This window comes from Pinus tabuliformis, chromosome 8 (assembly GCF_031772625.1).
Source record: "Pinus tabuliformis cultivar Carrire ecotype Pingquan chromosome 8, CPIR1, whole genome shotgun sequence".
Lineage (NCBI taxonomy): Eukaryota > Viridiplantae > Streptophyta > Pinopsida > Pinales > Pinaceae > Pinus > Pinus tabuliformis.
In genome coordinates this window covers 304,935,790-304,959,580 of record NC_142294.1, presented here as the reverse complement: position 1 = coordinate 304,959,580, position 23,791 = coordinate 304,935,790, and the positions used below count along the sequence as shown (strand labels likewise).

At 40.7% G+C, this 23,791-nt stretch overlaps 1 pseudogene; it reads left to right on the top strand.

Annotated features, from left to right (window-relative positions):
* The first annotated feature begins 21,202 nt into the window (after positions 1-21,202).
* LOC149235346 (elongation factor 1-alpha pseudogene) lies at positions 21,203-21,754 on the top strand (annotated as a pseudogene).
* The last annotated feature ends 2,037 nt before the right edge of the window (positions 21,755-23,791 follow it).

Below are 23,791 nucleotides of genomic sequence, written 5' to 3'. Positions count from 1 at the left end.
TTATCCATAATTGCCATAATTTTCTCCCAAAAACCTGCAATTAGTGCACATTAGACCACTAGACATAACATCTTACTTTTACTTATCTCATTAAGAAAAATATAATTAAAACATGTAAGTAATTATGACAAGAGTTGACTTTAGTAAGATTGTAGGTGTATTAAGGTCCATATATTTACCCAATGATGAGCCTCATCACTCAACCATCCTTGCTAGGATAAAACAATAAATGTTGGATGATCCTTGTTGGGAAGACAAAGGCTCGCAACAAGGATAGGGTATCATCACTCTGTTAAGAGCTAACTCCCAATGAATATGCTCAAAAATGAGGAAAAAACAAGGGCAAGACATGTGAAAAAAGTTCAACAACATAGGCACTCATGTATATAGACTCTAAGGAGGAAATTAGGTTGATAACAGATGCCCAATAATATCTGAGAATAGTAACTGATGGTTGAAATGAATTACAACAAGTCTCAGAGGTCTAAATGGGAGGAATGAGCCATAGCTACAAAGATGGACTAGAGGAAATCAAATGTTGGAGTCTCAACTCCACTAATAACATCCTCGAGGTGGGTATACACATGTTCGATCATAAAGAGAAATAGAAAATGGTCGTCAAATATACACTGTGGATCCATGACATGAAATACTAATACATGGCCATGAACAATACACAGTGGATCCATGTGAAACATCATATAGATTATAGCCACCAAAAATTACAATTTGGATCTATGTCACAATATACATCAATAGGACTATGGAAACATAAGACATAAAGTCCCCTAGAGTAGTCCTCAAAATACATGAATGATATATAAATCCAACATAACCTGGGAAGGGTTCCATATAAGAGTGAGTTGTTCCTAATCTAGGGTCCTCTACATAACCCCTATGGTACAATTCTACATCATGCAAATAGATAGGTTGATGTCGAGCATGGTAGAAATTCTCTGGTTACTAGTCAGTGAGGGGTACCATTAATAGACGTGATGGGAACCACCAATGATGAAAATGGACCCCAAGGTACCTAGTAGAGTCCATGAAGTGTGAATAGATGAGTTGGTGTCGAACACCCACAAACTTGACCAATCAAGAGTTTTAGGAAAACACACGGTCGATCGTGAGGAAGCCTGCCACTAAGGACTACAAGCTCCAAGGTACTATTGGTTCCTAGATCAAGCTCCTAGATAATGAGTTGAAGTCGACAGAAGAAGATTCATCGAAGGAGGGCCTTGATGTATCCCCCATCAATCAACATGGAAAATACCGAGAGATGATTTTAATGGATGAATTCATGATATGATGAAGTACAACTGACATAGGGAATAAAAAGGTCAACAAGGACTCCATATGGTCTAAAAAGGATGATACTTCCCTTGAACACATAATGGCACGACACAAAAGTGACTTGGCAACATGACTAATGAGCACCACATTATATCATGCAACAACATAGGAGGCATTGAAGCATGCTCCATTATGATTGGAAGAGTAACCAATTGGAGGAGTAGACAAACTCATATGCATGGTATGGATCCTAGGCAAGTTAAAACCCAGTTGTGAGATAATGACTCAAACAGGTGCCATGTTCAAGAATGATGTGACTGATGTTGCCATTTTGATGACTAATAGAAATAGATGTTCCATTCCCATTTTCTCTTTATAACGAGATAAAAGTACACTTGTACCCTTCTCACAGTTCAACGAGATTTGAGAATGGAAAAGAGATCGCTCACTATCTTTCAATTTAATTAACGAGGGAGAAAAGATGGAAAGAACATGAAATTTTCATCTAGATTTTACAAGCATGAAAAGATGGGAAAAATAATCTTAGTGTTTTCATAAGTTTAACGAGTCATGAAAAGAAGACCAAAATGGACTTGACGTTTCATTGTTTAACGAGGATGAAAACAAGGCTAAAAGGAGCTCGGTGCCTTTAAGGGTATAATGAGCATAAGAAGGGAAGAAAGGAATATCATACTGGAGGAACGAGTAGTATAAAGGTGGCAAGTAGTTACGATATGATGGAATTGCTCAAAGCATAAGAAGGTGGAGAGGTTGGAAAATGAGACAACTTATCATACAGTTCCTCCAAGAAAAGGTAAAACACCAAGTGAAAGTGAATGACAAGTCAAGCAGATGATGACATCAGTGGTGAAACAAAACCAAGGTTCGTCATGCAAAAATAGGCTAATAAAATGTGGAAATCACAAAGGATAACTTTATGGAATATTCCTAGGGTAAGGCTAGAAAGTGATGAAGAAGAGATGAATGTGGCTCATATTTGAAGTTAGGGCAGGTCAGAAGGAGAGATTCCAGAAAAGGAAGTGAATAATACTGCATGGACACCAGTATAGAATGAAATTTCTAATCTACCGCCAAGCTACGACGTGCATAAAAGATAGGGGCTAATGTTGCAACTTGACGGGGTTAGACCTAAGGCACAATGATGGCACTGACAGTCAACAATGCAATGGAGAGGGCGATATGTGACCTACCCCTACATACCATTTCAGAAGGACATACCTCAAGCCTAACGAATGTCACAATAAAAATGCCACCCTATCCTATAAAAACCATCCACAAAGACTAGACCCATGGCTAAATCACACGATGAAAGAAACAAAACATGGATTAGGAAAAATCAGGACCATATATTTTTTATTTTTTGGGTTATATAATTTTTTTGGATTTTTTGGCATATATGATGTACTAGAAAATTTCTAACATAACATACCAAACCAAAAATAGATAATAAAAACTCACTCCTATGTACAATATGTACAAACGTAACTTAGTCTAATAGGTTACATCAAGGTGTGCCCACTGTTGAGCACAGGCCAAGGATTCCCATACATGAACTCGTGGAGGAGTGAAGGTACCATATGATGCACCATGATGGGGCCATGCCATAACAAGTTGAACTGCCTGATTCCTAAAGGTTGATGATTCTAGGGAAGACCTAGAACCATAATGTTATTAGCAATTACCTGAGGACATACAAGGTGACTAGTCACGTGAGCTAGTGGAGCTCCTTGACAAGGAATATCAAGACATAAAAGGGGTACAAGACACTCATCAACAAGAGAAGATGAGGTGGATATTTCATTAGCAAGTTCAACATTAGAAACCCTTGACTTGACTCGGTCCATGGGTGGCACTTCCAAGGAGGGTGGGGAGATGACCCCTCGATCGATTTAATATTTTGGTTTCCAATCGCTACCTTTTCCAATTCGGGAAGATTAGAGGCATGAAGATTCATAATCTCCCTAGGATGATCAATAGGTGTATAAATGAGTCATGTGGAATAGGTGGAGTGACAACCCGAGTGGGAAAAAAATCTTGGTCATATTCCATATTGGGATGGAGGTTCTAACCAATGTCAAAAGGTACGGACGAGATTACCGAAGAGGCAATCTCTTCCACCAAAGGTGTCACATGCTCACCATGTCGATATACATCTATAAAATAAGACACCACCCAAGGGTTAGGTGACACAAGGGGTCCACAAGTGATAAAATATATCATGTGCATAGGAGTAGTGGTATAAGAAGAATAAATATTGGGTGGGGGTAAAGGAAAGACACCCTTAAGAAATTAGCTTCTAAACAATCTCGCACCAACACTCTCACAAGCCGAGGGGCTATCTCCAATGAATGAAACAATATTTCCCATAGTGACATATTTGGTCGACGGTATGTAGTACTCTAATTGATTTATCGTGACAATCTTGCCTTCATGAGGGAAGCGAAGCACATGAAACATCAAATACACGATAGAAAGCATGGCATAAAACAAACTATGGCCAAGGAGAAAATTATAATATAAGGGAGCATCTACAACTTCAACATCAATGTAGGTAGTCTTACCCCCTAGCTCAATGACAAACTTTGGAAGAACTCCCTGAGGCACAAAATGGTGTCCATTAAAATCTTGTATAGTGGTACTAGATTTAGCGAGTGTTGGAGACCCAAGAGATTTCCATCATGATGTTGACATAACATGTGTGGAATACCCTTCATCCACCAAAGTGTGGTATATATCATGATTAAAGACACACACCGAGATCTGAAAGGAAATATGATGGGAGAGTCTATAATGGCGAGCATCAACATAGAAAGTAATTAGACTAGACTCTGAGGGATCCACCCCTCCAATGGAAATAAGCAAGGCTTTGCATTGTTGAGGGCAGCTCTATAAAACCTCTGGGGTAGACATGGCACATGGTGCTTGGGTAAGGTCCTCAACAATATTGTAATGCAAGGAAGCCCATGCATTGGGGTTGTATGTTGATTTTCGGACTACACCCTTAGGTGGGCGATATATTGGTTCTACAGGATTATCTAACGTGACAGGTCCAAGAGAAGTAGTAGGGGTGGTCGAGTCCTTAGAAGCAAAAATCGACTCAAGAAGGTCATTGGATTTCACTCCTCTAGTCACATTAACTTATTCTTAACACATAAGTATCAGTGCACTAGTTCCAACTGGATGAAATTGTGAACCCCCATTTCCCCTTGCGGAGGTTGAGGAGCCTGTGCAACCATTTGTTGTTGTGGTTGGGTGAGGAATGGATGATTCAATATGGTTGATTGTTGGGTAGTTATCGATGGTGTAGGGAGATGATGGAATTCATCCATACGAGGGTACTTGTGATTTAAATGCTCACCTTGACAAATTTTGCAAGGAAATTTGATCTTTACGACATCATTCACTAATTCCCTCACCTTGAGTAGGTTGGTTTTGTTGATTTTCCTGAGCATGTTTTTTATTTTGGTTATTCTTTTTGTTCTTTTTACTACCAAGTTGTTGAGTTTTCTTAGGCAATGTGGACTTACTGGAAGAACCTCAGTGAGCTAGGGGCACTTGCTAGTGCCTGAGAAGTGACCATCATTTGCTCGGGTTGAGAAGCTAACTCACTCATGGTATCAAAGGAAAGAGAACCAATCACTCCATTAGAGTGTGGTCCTAGTTTGGGTCGTTGTGGGTATGTTGAAAGGCGAGGAGCATTAGGAAGAATATTGTATAATGTGCCCGCCTAAGAATAAATTAGGTTGAGATGTTGAGAATGTAAAATGGCATACTCCTTTGTAGCTTCCCAAATCATAGTGACATCATGGGAAATTTGAGGAAAAATGGATCGTGTGAACCAATCTCTAAGAAAATCATCAAGGAGAATAGTTTGTACTAACCTCATGCGTTTTCGCCACTCATGGATCTGATCATAAATGTGGGTGTCGCCATCTTGTTTAAAGTTTGACAAAAGGTCAATCCTAATATCTTTCCTTGTAGATAGTTTAAAATGATTAAGGAAAGTTCTAGCCAAAGAATAAAAATCATTATAAGATGCTTGATCGAGTTCAATGTACCATTTGGTGGCATCCCTTATTAGGGTTCTTTGGAAAAGTCTCAACTTCATAGAATCATCCACCAAAGAATTATATTCACACCATAAATGGAAGGTGGTGATGTGTGTCAAAGGATTCTCATGAGGTTTCCCTTCAAACTTAGGAATATTAGATGGTAACTTGGCCGATATAGGTGGCCACCTAGGATGGTGATGGATGGGATCATTGGTCAATTTATCCAAATATGTAAGTCAAGAGGTGTGGGAAAAGGAATTGTTAATTAATTGAACATATGGATCATAAGGGATGTAACCCCCAGACGGACAATAAGGTCACCCCATACCGTAGTGAAAGGAAAAAGAATTAAGACCAAGGTTATAGTTCATCCTAGAATACTAATATCATAGGACAACAAATGAGGTATAAGGATTATGTCCCCTAGGATAATTTCCCCATAGAAAAAATGACCCCCATAAGCTTGACTTCCCATACGATTGTACCCAATATGAGAGAAAGGACCTCCATGTGAAAAATCACCACCGTGAGCATAAGAGCTCATAGGCATAGTGGTACTTGTTACCCACCAAAAGTGGGTGACCCCTTACGACAATTTTTCTCCTATATTTGTTTTTAGCTAGCAACAACCAACCCCTAACAACCTCTAGTGTAGCTGAAGTATTGTGTCATTTGGTCTCCGCTCCTCGAGCTATTCATATGTCCACTCACCCATTTGTCGAGAGCATATGTTTGAAGGTGGGAAATCCGATCCTAAAGGTATGTTTATCATTGTGCAATCAGGTGCTTATGCTTGTTTTTCCTTGGGCACTTTGGGCATGGATTATTGGGTGACTTGGAAGAAGGAAGGGTTTTGACTGTAGTTTTGTTCTCTCACCTTAAATGGGTGGTTAATCCTCACTCCTAGTGTTGTGGGATCTATTGGATTATAGCTTCAAGAAGGGAACAAATTGGGAAACCCCGATTTTGGTGGTGCAGTCCTGATTTCCCATTTCACATTTTTCAATCCCCTCCCCATATTACAAGCCCTATTACATCATCTTCCCTCTCTAGGTCCACATGACCATTGGGTCCACAAGGCACTGGTACACCCCCTCCCTTTTTCCATATGTTTGGGTCGATCTTAGAAATGTTGCCCCGAGGTTGATGTAGCTAAAAGAACGTTAAAATCATACCATGGTCACAAGCAAGAAACAAAAGACAAGAATATTATAAAATGCAAAATATGGTCGGGACATTAAAATACCACATGGGAAAAAGCCAAACATGAGCTCTACCCATTATCATCATGGAAATCACCCTGGTTCCTAGGACCCTTGAGTGCCCCTCACATCATTGAGGAACCCATGCACGTACCAACCCCTGGTGGGTAATGAATTTCCCCACCTTAAGGGGGTAATAGTTGCTACATATCTCTCACAACATGCTCTCATCTCCTGGAGCCCCAAGTAGTAATACGAAGAAAAAGAAAGAAAAGGAAAAAGACAAATGAAGAAGGGTGGAAAAACAAAGGCCAAGGTAACTCATGTATCTATGATTGCTCCCTCATACATTATACACCTAAATATGTGGACAACCCTCATCATTACTATCCCTGAAACCACGACATTTGGATTTGAGACCTCGGTGTCCCTATCCATCTCATCATTATTCACATGACTCCTATCAATTGAAGGATGTTCCTTGGACCTGTATTTCCCCTTAGGGACTGGGAAACCTAATAGGGTTTTTTATTAGCCACTCCTACATAGGGAGGTAACACTATTACAAGGTTAAAGCCCAAAACTTGGAAGGGAAGCTCATTATGAAGCCTCAATGTTCCCTTGATTAACAATCTTGGTTCACTTAGATTCGCTAATGAATTATTGTACCTAATGGTGAGGAAGCACATTAGATATTATATGTAATTGGCAGGTGGTTTCATCATGGGCTCGACAACTTAACTGGGGCCCAAGCCAACCATAGGATCTTGTTGACACCCTTATGGGATGCATTGAGGTCCATGGGATTGCATCATGTGTTAGAGCATCGTTTCATGCCTTATGCACCTTCAACAAATTTTTCATTGCCTCACTTTATTTGCGAGATGATGCACTTGGGCCAACATGCCCCACCTGACTTAGCATGATTATGATAGCTCATCCAAAGGCCCAAAGGAGGTTTCTTTCACCTACGAGACATGGGAGAGAAAGCACCATTTTTCAAAGCCCTCATTTGGACCATTATATAGGTTTATCTATTGTAAGAAGACCCATGAGACCACATTTGTGCCCCAACCCCACTTTGGGGCCCCACATGATGACTTACATGGAGGATTAGGGGCCATCCCCTAGTTCATATTTTATGGATAATTATCACACATATTGGCACTTAGAGGACTCAACGTGGCCCTCCAATGTCCCTACACTAGCATGGCATCATTAACTTGGCTAGAAATTGGATGGCTTAATCAAAATTTATGAAAGCTACTTGGTCGACTTGTGACCAAGGCCTTTATTTTGCACATTTTATAATGTTAGGGGCTTTAGAATAGAAATTTGACCTCTAAGGCCTCATATAAATAGAACTCGCTCTCATTTGTGAGAGAGCATCATCATCACTTGGGATTTTCAGCCCTCTTAGGAAATTTCACACTTTTTCTCTTGAATCTTTTGGAGTATCTTGGATGCACTATGATATTTCGAGTTGATTTTTGATCTTGTCTTAGAGCTACTACTTGAATATGGATGGATATATTGCATGATTATCTTTTAAGTTCTCTTGTTGATGGAATGTTTCTTTGGAAATTGTCTAATGTATGTAATTGTTGCAATTAGTGTATATGCTGAAGATCATTTTGAAATCCATTTGGTTGGATCTTGCATATATTATTCATGATATAGCATGCAATGAATGTTCCCAGTGAAGAAATGTTATTTTTCTTCATGAAACTCCATATTCTAATAGCAGGTATTGTTGAAGGTTGGTAGTTAGCGAATCAAATTTTAACCTCCTTGAAGACAAATTTGGCCTATTTAACGCATCTAGGACTCCATAAACCCAAGGGAGAAGGCAATGGCCTAAGTCGTGTTGAGATTTGTAGATTTGGAGGTACTCCAAGCCCTAGGGTTCATGGTTTTGGAGGAAGTGGCATCACAAATGGCTTTGTGGGATGAGGACCCAAGTGTGTGGGATTTGAATCCAAGCTTGTGGGTGTGAAACCATAAGGATATGTTGACACTTGACACTTGGAGGATGTAGGGAACCCTTAGAGGAGCAAGGGGACACTCAAAACACCAATACATTCCATGCCATTTGGGAGTTATTAATTTATTTATGTGTTGGTGGGATTGTGAGGGTTAGTTTTAGCCCTAAGAGATAGTTCATTGGCACCCCATGAGATGCATATAAATACAATATGACATGAAGTCTTGAAGACACATCCAAGGGAAACACAACCATCAACTCAGATAGGAGGAATTCTATGATTTGGCTGTAGAAAATCAGGAGCTTAGTTATCTAGATTTAAAAAGGAACACAACAAATTACAGATATAACCATAAATACAGAAATGCAGCAGAAATAACACTTCATTTCATTAATATCAAATACTAGAATATGCTTACAAACATAATGGAAATAAGACTAGCTCAGGTGATGGTAGCTTATCTTTGAGAAGATATGTGGAAGCTACATGCCTCTGAACTGAGTTACAATGAGGCTCAGGGGCATTTTTATTATTGAAAAATAATAGAAAACTCTAAACAACCAAAACCTTAACCCGAGGAGATGTAACACCAAGAGTTTATGGGCCCCGTTGGGGTTAGTTGGGTAGCCAACTTCCCGGGGTCGTAACTTGGTCATATTATCTTTGTTTGATGTGCATGATACCTCGTTGGAAAGATATCTTTCAGGAATACAATTGTTGATGTGATTTCCATGTCGATCAATAATTGCTAATTTTCAAAAAAAACATCATTTAGGGCCTCAAAACGGCTCTGGAAGTTCAAGACCCGAAAAATTGCCAAAAATAGTAAACTGTGCTACAATTAAGGAAACTGAAAAACTGAAAGAAACAATGGTGAGGGTCCAAGTGGAATAGGCAGGTGATCACCAATATCCACCTGGATCAGTCCTCCCCGCTTAGGAAGCAATGGTCCCCATTGTGTTGAGTTCCTCCATGAGATGAAGAAACTTCCGCTGAAATTGGTCCCTAGCAAGCCATTTGCCTTGGTGAAGGAGTTGGCTTGCTTTAACAACTTGATATAGTTGTATCCTCTATTTCCGAGTGTTCTTGATCTGTGTGTCCATGATTTGATTAGTTGTGGCTTGTTCCATGTAGTCTGGATTTAACTCTGTAGGTGTGAGTTGTTTTGCAATGTCTGATGTGCCCAACAATGGTGGGAAGCATGGTCGAAGGTGGTCCACATTGAACACTAGTTGCAAGCTAAGGAATGGGGGAATGCTATGCTCCAAAGCATTGTCTCCCCCAACCTTGGTAATGGTGTAAGGACCATATCAGATGTTGTGTGTGGAGCATGATTGTTCAGAGGTCTTTGTTTCAGCTGGATGTATACCCCAGGAAGTTTGTACACCCCTCCATGTGGGGGGGTGCGGGGGGGACTTGTCCCCCCTGCGGGGGTCCGGGGGGGCCGATCCCCCCCAGCTGGGGGGGTCCGGGGGCCAGCGGTCCCCCGGCGGGGGCTCGGGGGCAGCGCCCCCGAAGCTAAAAACAAATGTAAAATTGCCTTGTAAAAGTATAGTAATTTCTAGTCAATCTGGGCCGTTCATTAGGCAGATGATCTGACAGTAGAACTTGTGTTTAGTTTAGGGTTTTTTGCCCTAGAAGGCAACCCCCTCTCTTTGTATGAGGGCATTGTACTTGAGGCTGATATATAGATGTGTATTCTGTGAGCGAGAAATAGAGAGGTGAGACTGTGAGAGAAAACAGAGGATATTACAACGGATTTGCTGTAGGTTGTGTCTCTTCATTTTGCTGGATAATAGAAAGGAAGGACTGACTGTTCGGGGTGGACGTAGCCCAAACTGGGTGAACCACGTATATCTGTGTCTCTCTTGTTTAGTGCGTTTTCTGTGTTTATATTTCTGCAATATTTTATGTGTTCCATTGCTTCGTAATATATAATTTTCTAACAACTGGTATCAGAGCCGAAGGTCTATTTGGCTGATAAACTCACAGGAAAGAAGAGTTCCTGGTTCGAGTGGGAGCAATGGCGGAAGATGGTAAGTTTAGGGTCGAGAAATTTAACGGCCAAAACTTCTTACTGTGGAAGATGCAGATGGAAGATTATCTGTATCAGAAAGATCTATACCTACCATTGGGCAGAAAAACAAAGATGCCGACGGGTATGAAAGACAAAGAATGGAACCTTCTCGATAGAAAGGCACTCGGAACAATATGGTTGTGCCTTGCTGCGTCAGTCGCCTTCAACATTTCGAAGGAAACCACGACAGAGGGTTTGATGCAGACGTTGTCGAAACTATATGAAAACCCTCGGCCTCAAACAAGGTATTTCTTATGAAACGGTTATTTAATATGAATATGTCAGAAGGTGGACCTGTTGCAAATCATTTAAATGAATTTAATACAGTTACAAGTTAGTTAAGTTCTGTAGGGGTAAACTTTGATGATGAAGTTAGAGCTCTGTTATTCTTGTGCTCATTACTAGAAAGTTGGAATGGTTTGGTAATGGCCATTAGTAACTCCGTTTCTGGATCTAGTACTTTAAAGTTTGATGATGTTGTCGGTGCTATCCTTAGCGAGGAAATGCGACGGAAAAGCTCCGGTGAGACATCGGGAAATGCTTTGAGTGCAGAGTCTAGAGGAAGAAAAATGGAAAGAGGAAAGAGCTCAGGATATCGCAGTAAATCAAGGAAAGGCAGATCCAAGTCCAGATCGGGGATAGTGTGCTGGAAATGTGGAAAGAAAGGACACCTAAAGAAAGACTGTAGATCTCGAAAGGGAAAAGAAGGAGATGCATAGCAAGAAAACAATCATAAAGCAAATGTGACAGGTGAGGTGTTACAAGATGCTTTGATTCTTTCTTTCGAAAATATTACTGATTCCTGGGTGGTAGATTCAGGGGCTTCATTCCATGCCACACCTGATAAGAAATACTTTCATGACTATGTTCAAGGAGATTTTGGACAAGTTCGTCTGGGTGATGATAAACCCTGTAAAATCGTTGGAATGGGTAAGGTTCTTGTAAAACAACAGAATGGAAACCAATGGCTATTAAAGGAGGTAAGGCATGTCCCAGATCTAAAGAAAAATCTGATTTCAACAGGGCAGTTAGGCAGTGAAGGTTGTGTGACAACTTTCACTAAAAAAGCTTGGAAGGTCACCAAAGGAGCCCTGGTAATAGCAAAAGACGAAAAGGTTGGTACATTATATTTATGCAATGGTATTTCTAACTCTGTTAATGCTTTAACTTCCAAAGGAGCAGACGCAGCATTATGGCATCATAGGCTTGGACACATGAGTGAAAAGGGGATGAAGATTCTTCACTCAAGGAATTTGTTGCCGAGTTTGAAGAATGTTGATTTGGACTTCTGTGAGAATTGCATTTATGGAAAACAGAAGAGAGTCAGATTTCTCAGAGTTGGGAAAGAAAAGAAGAATGAAAAATTAGAGCTTGTGTATACAGATGTATGGGGACCTACTCAGGTATCATCTCTCCGTGGCTCTTGTTATTATGTTACTTTTATTGATGATGCAACTAGAAAAACTTGGATTTATTGTATTAAGAATAAATCTGATGTATTTGATACTTTCAAGAAATGGAAAGCTTTGGTTGAGATTGAGACAGGAAAGAAATTGAAGTGTCTTAGATCAGACAATGGAGGTGAATATTGCAGCAAAGAGTTTGATAGATACTATTTAGAACATGGAATTCGCAGAGAGAAGACAGTTCCAAGAACACCACAAGAAAATGGTGTGTCAGAAAGGATGAACAAAAAAATCATGGAGCGTGCAAGGTGCATGAGATTGCATGCAGGATTGCCTTTACAGTTTTGGGTAGATGCTGTAGATACTGCTGTTTATCTAATAAAAAGAGGGCCTTCAAGTTCCTTGGATGGTGGTGTTCCGGAGGAAGCATGGACAGGTAAAAAGGTAAACTACTCTTTTTTAAAGCCTTTTGGTTGTGAGGCCTTTGTCCATATTGATAAAGAAAATAGAACAAATCTTGAGGCAAAGTCAAAGAAATGTACCTTTATTGGATATTGTGTTAATGATTTTGGTTATCGCTTATATGATTACGAAAATCACAAAATCATTAGGAGCAGAGATGTAATATTCAATGAAAAGGTCTTGTATAAGAATCAGTTGCAGGAAAAGAAACAAGAAAAAGAAAACAAGGAATATGCAATTCTTGATGAAATCACTGAAAAGGTAAAGGTGCCTGAAAATAATAATAATCAACAACAACAACCATCACAACAGCAACAGGCACCCCAAACACCTGAAAGTGGTGTTAGAAGATCTACCAGGATAAGTAGACCCCCTGAACGATACTCTCCTTCATTATATTATTTATTGTTGACTGATTCTGGTGAACCCGAATGTTATGAAGAAGCAATGCAGGTTGAAAGCAGGAAGAAGTGGGAGGTAGCCATGGAAGAAGAGATGGAATCCTTAATGCATAACCAGACTTGGGATTTAGTCAGGTTGCCTGTAGGAAAAACTACATTGAAGAATAAATGGGTTTACAGGCTGAAGGAAGAAGATGGAGGAAAACAGAGGTACAAAGCTAGACTTGTGGTGAAGGGGTTTGCACAGAAGAAAGGTATTGATTTTGATGAAATATTTTCTCCTGTTGTTAAAATGACTTCAATCAAAACTATTTTAAGTCTTGTAGCAGCTGAAGATTTTCATCTTGAGCAGTTAGATGTAAAGACAGCCTTTCTCCATGGGGATTTGGAGGAAGAGATATATATGCAGCAGCCACAAGGATATGAGGTGAAAGGGAAGGAGAAACTAGTGTGCAGGTTGAAGAAGAGCTTGTATGGCTTAAAACAGGCTCCAAGGCAGTGGTATCTAAAATTTGACAAGTTTATGTCTGAACAAGGTTATACTAGATGTCACTCTGATCATTGTGTTTATCTGAAAAAGCAAAATGATGGCAGCGATATTATATTGTTATTGTATGTGGATGACATGCTTGTTGCAGGATCTAACATGCAGGAAATAAATGAACTCAAAAGAAAATTGGCAAATTCATTTGCAATGAAGGATTTGGGAGCTGCAAAACAAATCCTTGGTATGAGAATCACTAGAGACAGGACAAATCGCAAATTAACATTGTCTCAGAATGAGTACATACAAAAGGTGTTGAAAAGATTTAATATGCACAATGCAAAACCAGTTAGTACACCTTTTGCTAGCCATTTCAAACTTAGTAAGGAAATGTGCCCAAAGACCCAAGAAGACATGGATTATATGTCTAAAGTTCCATATGCATCAGCAGTTGGAAGCTCAATGTATGCAATGGTCTGCACAAGGCCTGATATTGCACATGCAGTGGGAGTTGTAAGCAGGTACATCAACAATCCAGGAAAGGAACATTGGATGGCAGTGAAATGGATTCTCAGATATTTGAAAGGTACCACAAATCAAGCATTATGCTTTGGTGGTGCAAACATTTTTCTACAGGGATATGTTGATGCAGATATGGCAGGTGACAGGGATAACAGGAGGAGCACTACAGGATATGTATTTACTGTTGGTGGAAAATCTGTCAGTTGGATTTCAAAAATCCAAAGTGTTGTTGCACTTTCAGCAACAGAAGTAGAGTATGTTGCTGCTACAGAGGCTAGTAAAGAAATGATTTGGTTACAAAGGTTTATGGGTGAATTGGGTAAGGAGCATGATATGGGCACGTTATACAGTGATAGCCAAAGTGCCATTCATCTTGCAAAGAACTCAGCATTTCATTCTAGGACTAAACACATACAGCTCAAGTACCATTTCATACGATCAGTGTTGGAAGATGGAGAGTTGAAGCTGGAAAAGATACACACTAGCCAGAATCCTGCAGATATGCTAACAAAAGTTGTAACCAGGGAGAAACTGAGAATATGCTCAGTTTCAATTGGTCTTCAAGGATGACGATGAAGATGAGAAACAGCCAGGTCCAAAGAGGAGTCGTTGTCCAGCAAATGAAGCAGCGGTGGAGTTTCTACAATCATTCTCCAAGTGGGAGATTGTTGTGTATGGAGCATGATTGTTCAGAGGTCTTTGTTTCAGCCGGATGTATACCCCAAGAAGTTTGTACACCCCTCCACGCGGGGGGGTGCGGGGGGGACTTGTCCCCCCTGCGGGGGTCCGGGGGGCCGATCCCCCCCGGCTGGGGGGGTCCGGGGGCCAGTGGTCCCCCGGCGGGGGCTCGGGGGCAGCGCCCCCGAAGCTAAAAACAAATGTAAAATTGCCTTGTAAAAGTATAGTAATTTCTAGTCAATCTGGACCGTTCATTAGGCAGATGATCTGACGGTAGAACTTATGTTTAGTTTAGGGTTTTTTGCCCTATAAGGCAACCCCCTCTCTTTGTATGAGGTCATTGTACTTGAGGCTGATATATAGATGTGTATTCTGTGAGCGAGAAATAGAGAGGTGAGACTGTGAGAGAAAACAGAGGATATTACAGCGGATTTGCTGTAGGTTGTGTCTTTTCATTTTGCTGGATAATAGAAAGGAAGGACTGGCTGTTCGGGGTGGACGTAGCCCAAACTGGGTGAACCACGTATATCTGTGTCTCTCTTGTTTTGTGAGTTTTCTGTGTTTATATTTCTGCAATATTTTATGTGTTTCATTGCTCCGTAATATATAATTTTCTAACATCAGAGTGGTATGAGCTTCCAATGGGCTCTGGGAAGGCGTTCTTTCTGCAAATGCAACCAAACTTTCTCGCCCACCTCAAACTTGTGTGACACCGATGTTGATGATGTTTCTGCTTTTACTTGGCATTTTCCATAATGGAGTGATGATATATTAGTCCATTGGGTAGAGGTTCTCCAGGAGTCAGATCAAATGAATGCTTGACCTGACAGTGCAATGGTAGCCCTGTGGGTGAGGGGAAGATGTTCCTGTATTCTTTCATGATTGTATCCACCTGCTTCTGTTGCGTGGAGGAACCCTTCCCGGGGGCCATGGATGTGGCTACAATATTCCCCTTACTTTGAGAGCGAACCAGAAAGAAAATAATTTTCCTAGTCTAGGAGATGATCTTACTGCATTTCTTAGCAAAGATCAAAGAGGTGACAGTAGGTGGGGCTACCTCCGGTATCCTGTATAATGTATTACCCAAAGAAATAATAAAAGAGCAAGGTCTAGACTCATATACAACATGTTGCTTCCATAAGTATGGTTGTCCTAATAATACATCACAAACGTCAAGAGAAGAAACATCACACAGTACCTCATCTGTGAAGGGCTTGATGTTGTAGGCAAGGTGGCACTGCTGGCTAACTTGGAGATCTCTTCCTTGGTGAAGGCACCTGATAATGTATGATTGCAGGTGTGGTGTAGTTAGTAGACCCAATTGCTTCATGACTTACTAAAATGAGGTTCTTTTGGCTCCTAATGTCGACAATGAATTGCAATGGAAAACTATTCACCCACATCTATGAGTGGAAGAGACGCTCCCCCTCCTCTAGTCTTCGAGCTCATTCTGGCGGTGGAAATAGTGGCACTGGTCTGTATATCAATAATCTGGTTCCCTTTTTCATTCCTCTTTTCAGGTTTTGACTTAGGTTCCGAACATGCATCTGATTCTGAAGCCTTCAACCCAGCCACCAACCACTGCTTGGCCTGACACTCACTTGTGTTGTGAGGGAGGCTCTTATGGAACTCACACCACTTTCTTGTGTCCTTCTTTGACTTTGTGGTGGTGTTCTTTTCTTGTGGCTTTGACGGGTTGTCTTGGGTCACCCTGCCTTGGATTTGTTCTTGGTTCTACGATTTGGGGGCACCTTTCCCCTGCTTCAGATTCACAGATCCAAAGTTTCGCTTCTTTTGTTTAAACTTCTGCTCGATCTTGACATCATATTGGTACGTCGTGCTGAGCGAGGAGATGTCCAGGAACTCCATCTCATCATGGATGTACCTTTGTAGGTAGTTGTGGTACTTGAGTACCAAATGTTTCTCACAAACCTTGATACCCAACTTTGTGCAAAGGGTATGAAAAACATTGGTAAACTCCGACATGTCTTGGTCCCTTCCCTGCCGCAACGTGGTCCACTTTATGTATTTATCCTCATAGCTCTCGACAAGGTAGCACTACTCTTTGATGGCATCTCAAAATGAATTCCAGGTGGGTGTGGTTGAAAACAATGAGGGTTCCCTCTCGTCCTTCTGCTCAAAATTGGTTTCCCACCAGTCCTTGACGTGGGGGGCAGTTTTGAGAAGTGCAAAAGTAATATTTTCTTGGCTGGAAAAATCATGAACAGAAAAAATATGCTTCTAGTAGATTTAACTAGTTATCTACGACATCTACATCTATTTGGCCCTCAAATATGGGAATGTCAAAGTTAACTTGTACCTTAAAGGGTGTGGCATTTCCAGAGTAGCTGCTGCAAGTAGATGCTTTGCCCCTGGGTAGCCGCTGAAGTATTTGGGAAAATTTGTCCATCATCACATTTCTTTGTCACTGGAGGGCTTCTTCGAGCAAGATTTTGATAGGATCTCTTGCCCCCTCATCTTTCTTTTCATCGGCCATGGGACGTTGTTTGGATTTGCGAGGCTAGTCTTGCAAAGGTTCGACCAGTTCAAGCCCTAACTCCTTATATCTCGACCTCATTGGGGACATGTAAAGAAAAAAATAGAAAGAGCAAACTGCTCTAATACCACTGATCTGAAATTAAACAGGAACAAAAAAAATTATAGATATAGCCATAAATACAAAAATGCAGCAAAAATAACACTTCATTTCATTAATATCAAACACTGGAATATGCTTACAAACATAATGGAAATAAGACTAGCTTGGTCGATGGTAGCTTATCTCTGAGAAGAGATGTGGTGGCTACATGCCTCTGAACTGAGTTACAATGAGGCTCAAGGTCCTTTTTATTATTGAACAATAAAAGAAAACCCTAAACAACCAAAACCCTAAACCGAGGAGATGTAACACCAAGAGTTTATGGGCCCCGTTGGGGTTAGTTGGGCAGCCAACTTCCCGAGGTCGTAACTTGGTCATATTATCTCCATTTGATGCATATGATACCTCGTTGGAAAGATCTCTCTAATTACTACAACCATTAAGTGAAGGATGATGTGGAATACAAGTGTGCCTTAACCAATGATCATACTTTTGCATACATGAACAAGAGTTTACAAGATATGTTATTCCTTCTTTGTTTCTAGGTGTTGGGTTCAAGTTTGCATTAGTTTGGATGGTTGATGGTTGGGTACCTCAAGGTTGTTGGAGGGTAGCAAGGAGATTTCGAAGGAGCCCTAAGTGCAGGGAAGAGAAGGACACTTGGACTACTAGAAGAGGCAAGTTGTTTGGGTAAGCTTAGGATTGATTCTTGAAGCACAAAGGAAGTAGGTCAAGGGATCATATTATGTTAGCCCAAGTTCATTATTGGAGAAGGAAATCCTGCAGTGGTAGGTGGCAACCCTCTGACATGAATTTTTCCTTCATTAGAGTAGTGCAGGAAGGCATTAGAGGGAAGAAGTCCCAAAGGAGCTAAGGAGCAGTAGTGGGCAATTTATTGTTGTCAACAAATGGAGTTGTGAACAACTCAATAGGAGTCTCAATGTGTTGATGTGTTGATGGAATAATAATGAAATAGAGAGTAGATTGGAGCTACGTTCAGTGACCTAAAGGAGTTGGTACATTGATAAAGGCAGGAGTTGCAGCTTGGGAGCACAAGGACTAGCAATGTGTTCAAGGTACAAAAAAGGAGTTGTGATAGTTGACTACATTGGCTAGATCATCCAAGTATCTTGTTCTTGTATTCTTGTACTAGTGGATGTATAAGGGCCGTTATCCCTAGTACGAGAGCTCAAGATTATTGTATTAAAGATTGTTAATACAACGAAGTTGGGTTTTGTAAAAAGTTGTCCATATTTGTGCACATGTTGATTTACTGTTATTTATTGTTCCACTGTGCATGTAGTTAGTTGTGATACTTGGATTGGTAATGTTAGTGATTCTAATATTCTAACCTAGACTCCAGTATTGTGTAAAAATAATAAGTCGTTTTGTGATCAACCCTTTTCTTCTCCATATTTTCTCATACTCAAACTTTTGGCCCCTATTTTCTAGGACGGATAGCTAGGGCATCAAGCGAAATATTTTAGAGAGTGATTTTTTGAATTCTATTTGGACAAGACTCTTCCTTGAGGTCTTGCCTAGAGGATCTCCAATTTTGGTTGATTTCTCATGATGATCCATCCATAAATTCTTGTGCTCTATGTGTGCCCTAGAAGGGAAACCTTGATTTTATTTCCTAGATTAGGTGGATTTCTTGATGGTTGTATGAGTAGAGTATTCATTGGAATAGACATCAAGAAACCCTTCCTCCTCCCTTTTCCTTGACCTAGTGAGTGCCTTGGAAGCATTTCTTCCCATGATTATTTATAAAACCCTAGGTCTAGAACAAGTCTTTATTAGGTCTCTCAAAGAGAGTGAAAAGCCTTTTGGAAATGTTAAATAATCACATAGATATTATTTGAGAGGTCCTACACATCTCCTAGAGTCTTGACCTTAGGAATACCTATATTCACCATCATATCTAAAACCTTAATTCTTGATATCTTCATCTTAAATCTTTTCTTGGAGAGTGTGTTAGCTTCTTTCAAGCATTGAGCCATGATTGTGCCTCTCCTTGAATGGGATTGGTGGAATCACTTCATACCTAAATCATTGATCTATCCATTCTAAGTGATTCCCTTCCTATCGAGACTCCTGCCATCGGTGAAAATATGTAAAGAGAAGGGGATTGTGACTGAGGTGATAGTGGGTCATTGACCCATTGTCTCCACTTAGTCTAGTAGTTATCCCTTAGGTTTTCCCTTGCTTAGGGCCTTGTTAGATTGTGTGGTAACATTTTTGGCATTGTTTTCAGGGAGGAAACAAGTCTACCTTCTTGGTCAAACATTTCAAGAGATGGTTCCCCCAACGACAATATAGATCCTCTTCTAGTGACTCTTGAATTGCTTGGTTATGAAGATCACGAAGAAAACATAGGTCCTATAACTAGAGAAGTTGTTAGGAGAGTTGTTGAGCTTGACAAGTCTCCAACAAGAAATCCAACACTTATTGGAAGGAAGCTTTTTCTTGGCAACATGAACACCAACATTAACCAAAACCAAAGCCAAAATCAAACTCAAAACTAAGCACAAACCCATCGCCTTAAGAAATGGAATGTGGCATCTTTCAAACCTATAGATTTTAGTGCAATTATTGATGCTCGCCACACATTACCTGAGAAGTATCATGAGTGGCTACTAATGAAATGCATGTAGATAACTTCTATTGGGTAGTGGGCCCTCGAATGATCGAAGAAGAGGATATAATAATGATGTTGTTTTCTTTAACATTCAAATGGAATGTTAAGGATTGGTAAATTATCCTTCCTCAAGCTTGTATCAATGACATTGACCAATTTGAAGACCTCTTCAAGAAAAGGTGGGCCACTGATGTTGATGGAAAACTTGTCATTGAAAATTTCTACCATTTACAAGAAGGATTAGATGAAGATTTCAGAAATTTTATCCAACTGTTTGATAGGATTGTTAGGGATATTCCCAATCATCTCAAGCATATTGATGCCCAAATCCTTGAAAAGTTCATTAAAGTAGTCCAAGGCCACCTAACATATCAACTTAGAGATAAGAAGCCTAAAACTCTCGCTGAAGCAAAGGAAATGGTCATTGAAATCGAACAAAATCTAAATGTTGCTCATATTGAAATGTTCAATTTCCCTAGGGATAAGGTTGAAACTAAAAAGAGAAAGGCCAAGGACCAAGTTGAAGAAACATTAGTTACCTTGTGCAAGAAAGTTGGAAAATTATCCGATAACGTGAATTCCAGGGATTGGATGTGCTACCACACAATCTAGTAGGGCCTTAAGGAAGGGAGAACCTAAGGGACAACTACTATACTAAATGACAACAATGGGACAATGACCCATTGCCACCTCAGTCAAGGTCCTCTACTCTTTACGAACTTTCATTGATGGGAGGAGCCTCATTAGGAGGGGAATCACAAAGAATGAATAGATCAATGATTTAGGTATAGTGTGATTCCACAAGGCCCATTCAAGGAGAGACACAACAATGGCGGAATGCTTCAAGGAAGCTAAATTCTCTCCAAGAAAGGCATAGTAGGAGATCAAGACCTAGGGTATAGGGTACGATGATAATAATAGGCACTCCTAAGGTCAAGATTGTAGGAGATGAGGTGGGACCTCTCAAATAATCTCTATGCGATAATCTAACACTTTCAAAGGGCTCTTCACTCTTTGTGAGAGACCTAAGAAAGAGTTGCACTAGACCCAGGTTTTTATGAATAAACGTGAGAGAGAAAGCTCATACAACCCTCAAATAAATTCCGAAGGTGAGAGAGAAAGCCCTAGGTTTTCTCTCTTAGAGTAGCACCTAGGGCAAGAGATTTTATGGGTGAAACTCAGGTGGATGTGTTGGACACAGATTGTCATTGATGTCAATATGGAAATATTCGAGGAGCAGATAGAGCCGAAGAAGAGGAGCACACACAGCCATCGGAGCAGGTGGAGAGCGAAGCAGGGGAGCTCTGCGATTCTTTTTTGGTGGGAAGTTGAAGCTGCTTATTCACGTTTTTGATTCAAGAATACTTGGTTTTTAGAAAACCATGGGTAAAGAGAAGACCCACATCAATATTGTGGTCATAGGACATGTTGACTCTAGAAAGTCCACCACTACCGGTCACCTTATTTACAAGCTTGGCGGTATCAACAAGCATGTGATCGAGCATTTTGAGAAGGAAGCTGCAGAAATGAACAAAAGGTCATTCAAGTATGCCTGGGTTCTTGACAAGCTTAAGGCTGAGCGCAAGCATGGTATTACTATTGACATTTCTCTTTGGAAGTTTGAGACAACCAAGTATTACTGTACCGTCATTGATGCACCAAACCATCATGACTTTATCAAGAACATGATTACGGGTACATCACAGGCTGATTGTGCTGTTTTGATTATTGATTCTACCACCGGAGGTTTTGAAGTGGGTATTTCGAAGGATGGACGGCAGATACAGCATGACAAGGCAGATCCAACAGTCGGGGGCGACAAAGATGCATGGAGATTAACGCACAGGAGAATAGTGGTTTCAGGTGGCAGGCTGTTTCCCCGCACCTTTTACTGGGACTCGGCGGTATCCGTGTACAATGGTGTGATCCCATAAGATCACGACGCGTGGCAGACAAAAACCACCGCCCCCATGGGTTAACGTGCGTGCAAGTCACGTGATCGGGGCTTGTGACTATCGTCCGATCGTGCGATGGACGATCAGATGATGAGGATAGTGCGCAGGGTTTAATCGTGCAGTAAACATAGCGGAGACCGTCAGATCATGGGCGATCGACGGTGGAGATCAAGTCGGATGTGACAGGCGGTATTCCCCGCAACACCTTCGGAGGAGGGTGGTAAACATACCATGGCGTGTGATACCATTCATTGCATGACACATGGATGACGGGATGCGGTCAAAAACCACTTTATCGCACATTAACTTGCAGTTAAGTTACGGCATTAGGAGGAGCGAATGCCATTGGATCACTTGGTGGATGATCGGACGGCAGGGCTTAAACCATGTGGCTTCGTCGGATTTGACAGGGAAATATTACATCGGGGTGCAACGATCAAATATATATATCTATATATATGCGCAGAATACGTGATTGGAGGAGAAACACACACACACACACACACATATATATATTTTAACACTATCCATGGCATAAACATACATCGGCGGCCAAAACCTTACATACATGCATTTAACACGATCAGGCGAAAAATGGACTCGAACATATATGCACAAGAGGCTATAGTGACCGTAAAGCCAAGAAGTTGAATGGAAGTCCAGCACAGAGGAAGTCACAGCGATCAAGGAGGGAAGCTGAAAGATCAAGTGAGTCAGAGGAATCTACAACGACCAAGGAGGAAGCCAAAAAGGCAGTGGAAAGTGGAAATGATCAGTCAGAGGTGCCTGAAACACATAAAAACAGAATCACAAGGTGAAGTGTTGAAAATGTATGTATAATCTGTAAGAGACGAAGCCGAAGAACAGGCAAGAGGTAAGAGAGACCAGAGAAGTAGGAGAATTGGAGAAAGGCAGAAGCTCAGCAGGGTTGGGTGCAGAAAACTGCAGCAAAACAATTGATACTAAGATTGGGTTGGATCCCAAGAGGTTGGAGCCTAAGAACTGTACATGACTAAAGTCATTAGGGGTAGGTTCTCCTAAGTGCAAAACCACTGCAAAACAGAGTTGATGCTCTGGAGGTTGGAGCCTCACTGAAGTCCAAGTTGGAGCTTGGAAACTATTCACAGTCAGATATATATTTATATTGTATTTATTTGATTGTACTCTCTTGAGTTTTTAATAAAAGCATTTATTCCAGCTGCTGGTTTCTTTGTTCTGTGTATACATATACATATCTATATATGCTTTTGGCAATCACTAGAATAAAAATTGTAAGAAATACTGATTCACCCCCCCCCCCTTAATATTTCCAACAATTGGTATCAGAGTAGGCTTCTTCATACTAGCCTAACAGCTTGAAGAAGGATCCGCAGCCATGATGAGAAATCACGAAGCATCAGGAAGACCTCCTTTGTTCGATGGCACTAACTTTAGTTTCTGGAAGAAAAGAATGACCTACTACTTAATGTCCCTTGGACCTGAAGTCTAGCATTTTGTTCAAAATGAATACAAAACTACCTCCACTCTTCCAACAGACCAAGATGAGAGGAAAGCCTACATCGTAAATGCAAAGGCCATGAACTCTATCACTAGTGGAATCACTGATTCCGAGTTTACAAAAATCATGCATTGTACCTCTGCCAAAGAAATGTGGGAGAAGCTAGTTGGCCTATACGATGGAGACTCAAAAGTAAAAAAGGCAAAGCTTCAAACTCACAGAAGACAATTTGAAAGTTTGAGGATGGAAGATGAAGAAGATATTGCAACATACCTCCTTCGAGTAGCTGAAGTGGTAAATTCCTTGAAAGGATTGGACAAAAAAGTTGAAGAAAGTACCATTGTTCAAAAGGTATTAAGGTCTCTTCCAGACAGGTTTGACTCCAAAATAAGCGCTATAGAAGAAGCAAAGGATCTAGATACCCTCAAAATGGATGAACTCCATGGAATTCTCACTGCCTATGAAATGAGGAAAGGTGGCCCAAGCTCCAAAGATGCAGCATTCAAGGCCTCAAGGTC